This window comes from Somniosus microcephalus, chromosome 11, assembly GCF_052327205.1.
Source record: "Somniosus microcephalus isolate GS21.2 chromosome 11, FLI_Smic_1.0, whole genome shotgun sequence".
In the NCBI taxonomy this organism is placed as follows: Eukaryota; Metazoa; Chordata; class Chondrichthyes; order Squaliformes; family Somniosidae; genus Somniosus; species Somniosus microcephalus.
In genome coordinates this window covers 94471361-94478067 of record NC_140997.1, presented here as the reverse complement: position 1 = coordinate 94478067, position 6707 = coordinate 94471361, and positions in this window count along the sequence as shown.

The window sequence follows — 6707 nt, the reverse complement described above, 5'->3', positions numbered from 1 at the left end:
GCATTTGTCCGGATATTGCCTGTCCCTAGTTGGCCTGAGAAGATGGCAATACAACTGAGTTACTTGCTCAGCCACTTCAGAGGGCAGTTAAGGGTCAACCAAGTTGGTGTGGGACTGGAGTCACGTATAGGCCCAGTCCGGGTAAGGAAGGCAGGTTTCCTTCCCTAAAGGACATGAGTGAACCAGTTGGGTTTTTACGACAATCCGACAGATTCATGGTCACTTTTACTGATCCCAATATGTTATTTTCAGGTTTTTTTCTTAAACTGAATTCAAATTCTCAAACTCACTTTCTCTGGATTACTAGTCCCGGTCTCTGGATTACCAGTCGAGCAGCGTAACCAGTACTGGCCGAGATAACCGTGGTGCTTAACGCGTTGTAATTGACAAGAACGGTAAACAGAAATTGGTTAGCGCTCTTTGCCTGATTTAAACGTGGGTGGTTTAAGTTGTGGGGACTATACTTGTGAAATAGTGATCACAGGTCAACAGTGCAGCCTCCATATGTCACCTGCCTTTATCTTTCTACAGCAAACCATCAGCTTGACGAGAAAGGCTAGTTCCTTTCGCGACCACAGCAATGACATAGTACGTAGAATTCCATTTCCTTTTAATTATAAATGCATTGTTCTTTCAGCTAAGATGTTAAAACCGTGGCTCTGTCTGCCTGTACTGCGGACAGTAAAGATCCCACAGAGATGGAATGTTGGTCAGGACACTGGGAGAGCAGGGAATGACCTTCCCCAGAGCACCGCCCCCCCACCCCCCGCCCAACCCCCATGTCCAGTCTGACATTCCTCCCGTAACCAACAACTACAAAAATAATTAATTAGTCATTTAGCTCATTAACCGTTTGTTGGGATCTTGCTGTGCACCAATTGGCTGCTGACTTTGTTACAGCGCTTCAAAAAGTAACTCATTGGTTGTGAAGCTTTGGGACGTCCCAAGCAGGTGAACGGTGCTATATAAATGCATGTTCTTTCTTTCCGAGTCAAATAATCCTTCACTTAAACTCAGATCTAATGATCAACTGGTGCCTATCCTCCTTCTTAGGTCACAGTACTGCTAGATAAACACCAGCATCAGCCATAGCTCAGTGGGCAGCACTCTCACCTCTGAGTCAGAAGGTCGTGGGTTTGAGTCCCACTCCAGAGACTTGCGCCCATAATCTAGACTGGCACTCCCAGTACAGTACTGAGGGAGTGCTGCACTGTCAGAGGTGCTGTCTGCCCTCTCAGGTAGACATAAAAGATCCCATGGCACTATTTTTAAGTAGAACAGGCGCGTTCTCCCTGGTGTCCAGGGCCAATGTTTATCCCTCAATAAAGATAACTAAAACAGATTATCTGATCATAATCACACTGCTATTTGTGGGAGCTTGCTGTGTGCAAATTGGCTGCCGTGTTTCCTACATTACAAAAGTGACTGCACTACAAAAGTACTTCATTGGCTGTGAAGAGCTTTGGGACGTCCTGAGGGCGTGAAAGGCGCTATAGAAATGCAAGTCTTTCTTTCTTACTTTGCCCAATCCCGTCCCTTCACTGCCTGACAATTTTTGTCCACAGCCGAGTGAAGAGCAGAAGAGCCGGGCTTTCCAAGTCCTTGCACTGGAGTTCAAGAGGAAGTACAGAACTGAAAATCAAGAGTCAACCTTTGTGAGTACAACACAAAGACCCTAATCCAGCCTCTGTTTGTATCTTGCAAGGAGTTCAATTAGAGAAAGCAGATTCTTGTTAAATTAAGTCGTTAACACTCCATGTTTGTCACGTCAGGTTTTATATTGCAAGCCTCTGAGGGGTAGTTTTCAGTTTACCAGTGCCCCCTTCTGGCAGACTCTGGAAAAGCTTGCACTGCAGATTCCACCCATACCATATGTGCTTTAAGTATCATCAGAGATCAGAATAACGGGAATCGAGAACAAGAAAACCTAAGGTGTGTTGCAGGCCTTTCCCCACCTAATATTCTCTGGTAATGTCTCCTTGTACCGGCTCATCAGTTTCAGTATTATACCCTGCAGTTGACGTTTATGGGGTGAACTACTGACCTGAGGATTAAACTGTGACCAGAGAGAAGTATTTTGTTTTAATTCCTTCTTGCGATGTGGGCGGCGCTGGCAAGGCCGGCATTTATTGCCCATTTCTAATTGCCCTCAAGAAGATGGTGATGAGCCGCCTTGTTGAATCGCTGCAGTCTGCATGGTGAAGGCACTCCCATAGAATCATAGAATGGTTACAGCATGGAAGGAGTCCATCCGGTCCGTCGAGCCCGTGCCAGCTCGCTTCAAGAGCACTTCAGCTAGTCCCACTCCCCCGCCCTTTCCCCGTATCCCTTCAATTTTTTTTCCTTCAGGCACTTACCCAATTCCCTTTTTAAAGCCATGATCATGTCTGCCTCCACCACCCTTTCAGGCAGTGCATTCCAGATCCTAACCACTCGCTGCGTAATAAAGTTTTTCCTCATGTCGCCTTTGGATCTTTTGCCAATCACCTTAAATCTGTGTCCTCCATAGTGCTGTTAGGGGGGGGGAGTTCCAGGATTTTGACCCAGCGACTATGAAGGAACGGCAATATATTTCCAAGTCAGAATGGTGTGTGACTTGGAGGGGAACTCGGAGGTGGTGGTGTTCCTATGCACCTGCTGCCCTTGTCCTTCTAAGTGGAAGAGGTCGCGGGTTTGGGAGGTGCTGCCGAAGAAGCCTTGGCGAGTTGCTGCAGTGCATCTTGTAGATGGTACACACTGCAACCACGGTGCATCGGTGGTGGAGGGAGTGAATGTGGTGCCAATCAAGCGGGTTGCTTTGTCCTGGATGATGTCGAGCTTCCCGAGTGTTGTTGGAGCTGCACTCATCCAGGCAAGTGGAGAGTATTCCATCACACCCCTGACTTCATTAGGCAGGAGTCTGCTGTTATTACCCTGAAGGCCCTGCCCTTCTCCAATAAACTGACCCATTGAAACTGGCTTCACTTTAGCCAGTCATGGTTTGGATGGTAGACCGAGATTTGGCAGTGGCACATTATGCTGGCATACCTCAGAGGCAGCATGATAGTTTACCCCCACGATACTCCCTTGGGGAATCTCCAATCTTTGCTAGGGCATGGAGACAAGGCACTGATTGGAAAGGGAGCCAGCAATTAGGACACACATTTGATGAGTGCCTCCCCTCCCCTCACCTCTACTCACCACCCTCCCCTCACGTCACATTGAATCACTGCCCTCCACTCACCGCCCTCCACCGCCTGCCTAAGATCTTGATCCAACCCAAAGCAACGTGCAGCCCAAGCCCAGCACTGAAACACACTGGGACCATTTTCCTGCCTTGGCCCAGTTTATCGCCACACTGTCTGGTTCAGTCCCATGAACAACCGAGGAAGTTTTGACCCAATTACATTCTTTTGCTTCTTCCAGCTCAGGTAACATCTGTGGTGCAGGATGTTTTAATACTATTTCAAATGTGGTCACTATGTCTTTTGTGTATAACTACGTCTATTGTGCTCTTTACATTTGTAGCAAGAGGCACAAATCGATTATGCTCAGGACGATGACTCCATCTATCAAAACGCGTGAGGGTGCGACCACCGAACAACCGAGAGATGAATGGACTGGTCAAGATAGTGTCAACGGACTTTTGCATAGCTAGAAAAGCAGATAAAGGAGACTCACAGACAACAAGCTTGACCATCAGGCAATAATGCAGGAGAGGAGCCCCTTGTGTTAAGATTCTGATCTGCGTTCAGTCTGGGAAAGAATAGCTTTTTACTCACCTAGTCATAGCCAGAAAGGACAGTTTTCCTACACTCCAACCCTCTTTGTACTGGTTGACTTTGGACCAGCGCCTGAAGACTATTGTAAACTGCTAAGCGCCAACAGGTCAAGGGTCAGAATGGTCAAGGGTCAACACCCAAGTCTTCGTTTCCAGGGTTAGCCACTGCTCAATCTGCCTACCACAGTCAGTAGGGATTTTATCGGTTCCCAACAGAACCCTTGCGTACAACTGTAACAACACTCGAGAAGCACAATACCATCCAGGACAAAGCAGTCCACCTGATCAGCAAACCATCCACTGGTTTAAACTTCCACTCCCTCCACCACAGGCGCACTGTGGCTACAGTGTGTACCATCTACAAGATGCACTGCAGCACCTCGCCAAGGATTCTTCAACAGCGCCTCCCAAACCCGTGACCTCTAACACCTAGAAAGGACAAGGGCAGCAGGCGCATGGGAACACCGCCACCTCCCAGGTTTCCTTCCAAGTCACACACCATACTGACTTGGAAATATATCACCATTCCTTCACCGTCACTGGGTCAAAATCCTGGAACTCCCTACCTAACACCACTGTGGGAGTACCTTCACCACACGGACTGCAGCCGTTCAAGAAGTCGGCTCACCACCACCTTCTCAATGGCAACATAGAAACATAGAAGATAGGAGCAGGAGTAGGCCATTCGGCCCCTCGAGCCTGTTCCGCCATTTAATGAGATCGTGGCTGATCATCCAAATTCAGTACCCTGTCCCTGCTTTCTCCCCATATCCCTTGATCCCTGCTTTCTCCCCATATCCCTTGATCCCTTTAGCCTTAAGAAATATATTTAACTCCTTCTTGAATATATTTAATGAATTGGCCTCAACTGTCTTGTGTAGAAGATAATTCCACAGGTTCACCACTCTCTGGGTGAAGAAATTCCTCCTCATCTCAGTCCTAAATGGCTTACCCCTTATCCTTAGACTGTGACCCCTGGTTCTGGACTCCCCCACCATCGGGAACATCCTTCCTGCATCTAGTCTGTCTAGTCCTGTTAGAATTTTATGAGTTCCAATGAGATCCCTTCTCATTCTTCTAAACTCTAGCGAATATAAGCCTAATCGACCCAATCACTCCTCATACGTCATTCCTGCCATCCCAGGTATTAGTCTGGTGAATCTTCACTGCACTCTCTCCATGGCAAGAACATCCTTCCTCAGATAAGTTGACCAAAACTGCACACAATACTCAAGGGATAGAATATAAAAATAGGGAGGTATTGCTTCAGTTGTACAAGGTATTGGTGAGACCGCACCTGGAATACTGCATACAGTTTTGGTGTCCATACTTAAGAAAGGACATACTTGCTCTCGAGTCAGTACAAAGAAGGTTCACTCGGTTAATCCCGGGGATGAGGGGATGGACATATGAGGAGAGGTTGAGTAGATTGGGACTCTACTCCTTGGAGTTCAGAAGAATGAGAGGCGATCTTATTGAAACATGTAAGATTGTGAAGGGGTTGGATCGGGTGGATGCAGGGAAGATGTTCCCAATGATGGGTGAAACTAGAACTAGGGGGCATAGTCTTAGAATAAGGGGCTGCTCTTTCAAAACTGAGATGAGGAGGAACTACTTCACTCAGAGGGTGGTAGGTCCATGGAATATGCTGCCCCAAAAAACTGTAGAAGCTACATCACTACATAAATTTAAAACAGAAATAGACAGTTTCCTAGAAGTAAAGGGAATTAAGGGTTATGGGGAGCGGGCAGGAATTTGGACATGAGTCTAGGTTCGGATCGGTCATGGCCCCGTGGGTAGCGGAGCAGGCCCAGGGGCCGTGTAGCCTGCTCCTGCTCCTATTTCGTGTGTCTAATTCTGTTAGATGCAGGAGATGGTTCTGTGATAGTGGATTGGCAGTCAGGATCAGATCAGCCATGATCTTATTGAATGGCGGAGCAGGCTCGAGGGGCCGATTGGCCGACTCCTGCTCCTATTTCTTATGTTCTTATGTTCACCAAGGCCCCTGTACAACTGCAGCAAGACATCCTTGCTCCTCTACTCGAATCCTCTCACTATGAAGGCCAACATACCATTTGCCTTCTTAACCGCCTGCTGCACCTGCATACTTACCTTCAGCGACTGGTGCACAAGGACACCCAGGTCTCGTTGCACTTCCCCTTTTCCCAATCTATTGCCGTTCAGATAATAATTTGCCTTCCTGTTTTTGCCACCGAAGTAGATAGCTTCGCATTTATCCACATTATTTTGCATATGTGTATGTATGTATATGTATATATTATCTATATAATATATATATATAAAAAAAGGATCCGTCCATCTGTCTGTCTGTCCGCTATACATTCAAAAGTTATAGAGCGTACCTACACATATGTTATATCAAAAGAAAGCTTATGATTAGGGGAGTCTCATAGGCGTATTTACTTGTTGGTCAGACAAAAATTGTTCGGATAGTATACAAAAAACGTTCAAAAATCCGCTCATTAGCGGTTGACCAATCCTACCGCTCATTAGCGTTGAGTGACGTGATGGTTGACTAATCCTACGGGGTGGGCGGGGCCTAATCTTTCAAACTGCAGTTAATTTGGCCATCTTTACCTCAGCTTTTAGTTTTATTCATATTTTAACAGCTTCATTTTTCCCACTTTGTGTGTGTGTGGAGGAGATTTTCTTGTTGCTCGGCTCCGTTTGCGGCCGCGGGCCGGGGACTTGGGCTTTCCCCCCCTCGGCCCGGTCCCGTGGCTCGGCTCTGTAGCGGCCCGTGGCTCGGCTCCGTTTGCGGCCGCAGCCCGGGGACTCTGGCTTTCCAACCCTCGGCCTAGTCGCGGCTGCGGGCCGGGGACTCGGGCTTTCCACCCCCTCGGCCCGGTCCCGGGGCTCGGCTCCATTTGCGGCCGTGGGCCGGGGACTCAGGCTTCCCCCCCTCGACTAGGCCGCAGGCAAGCCG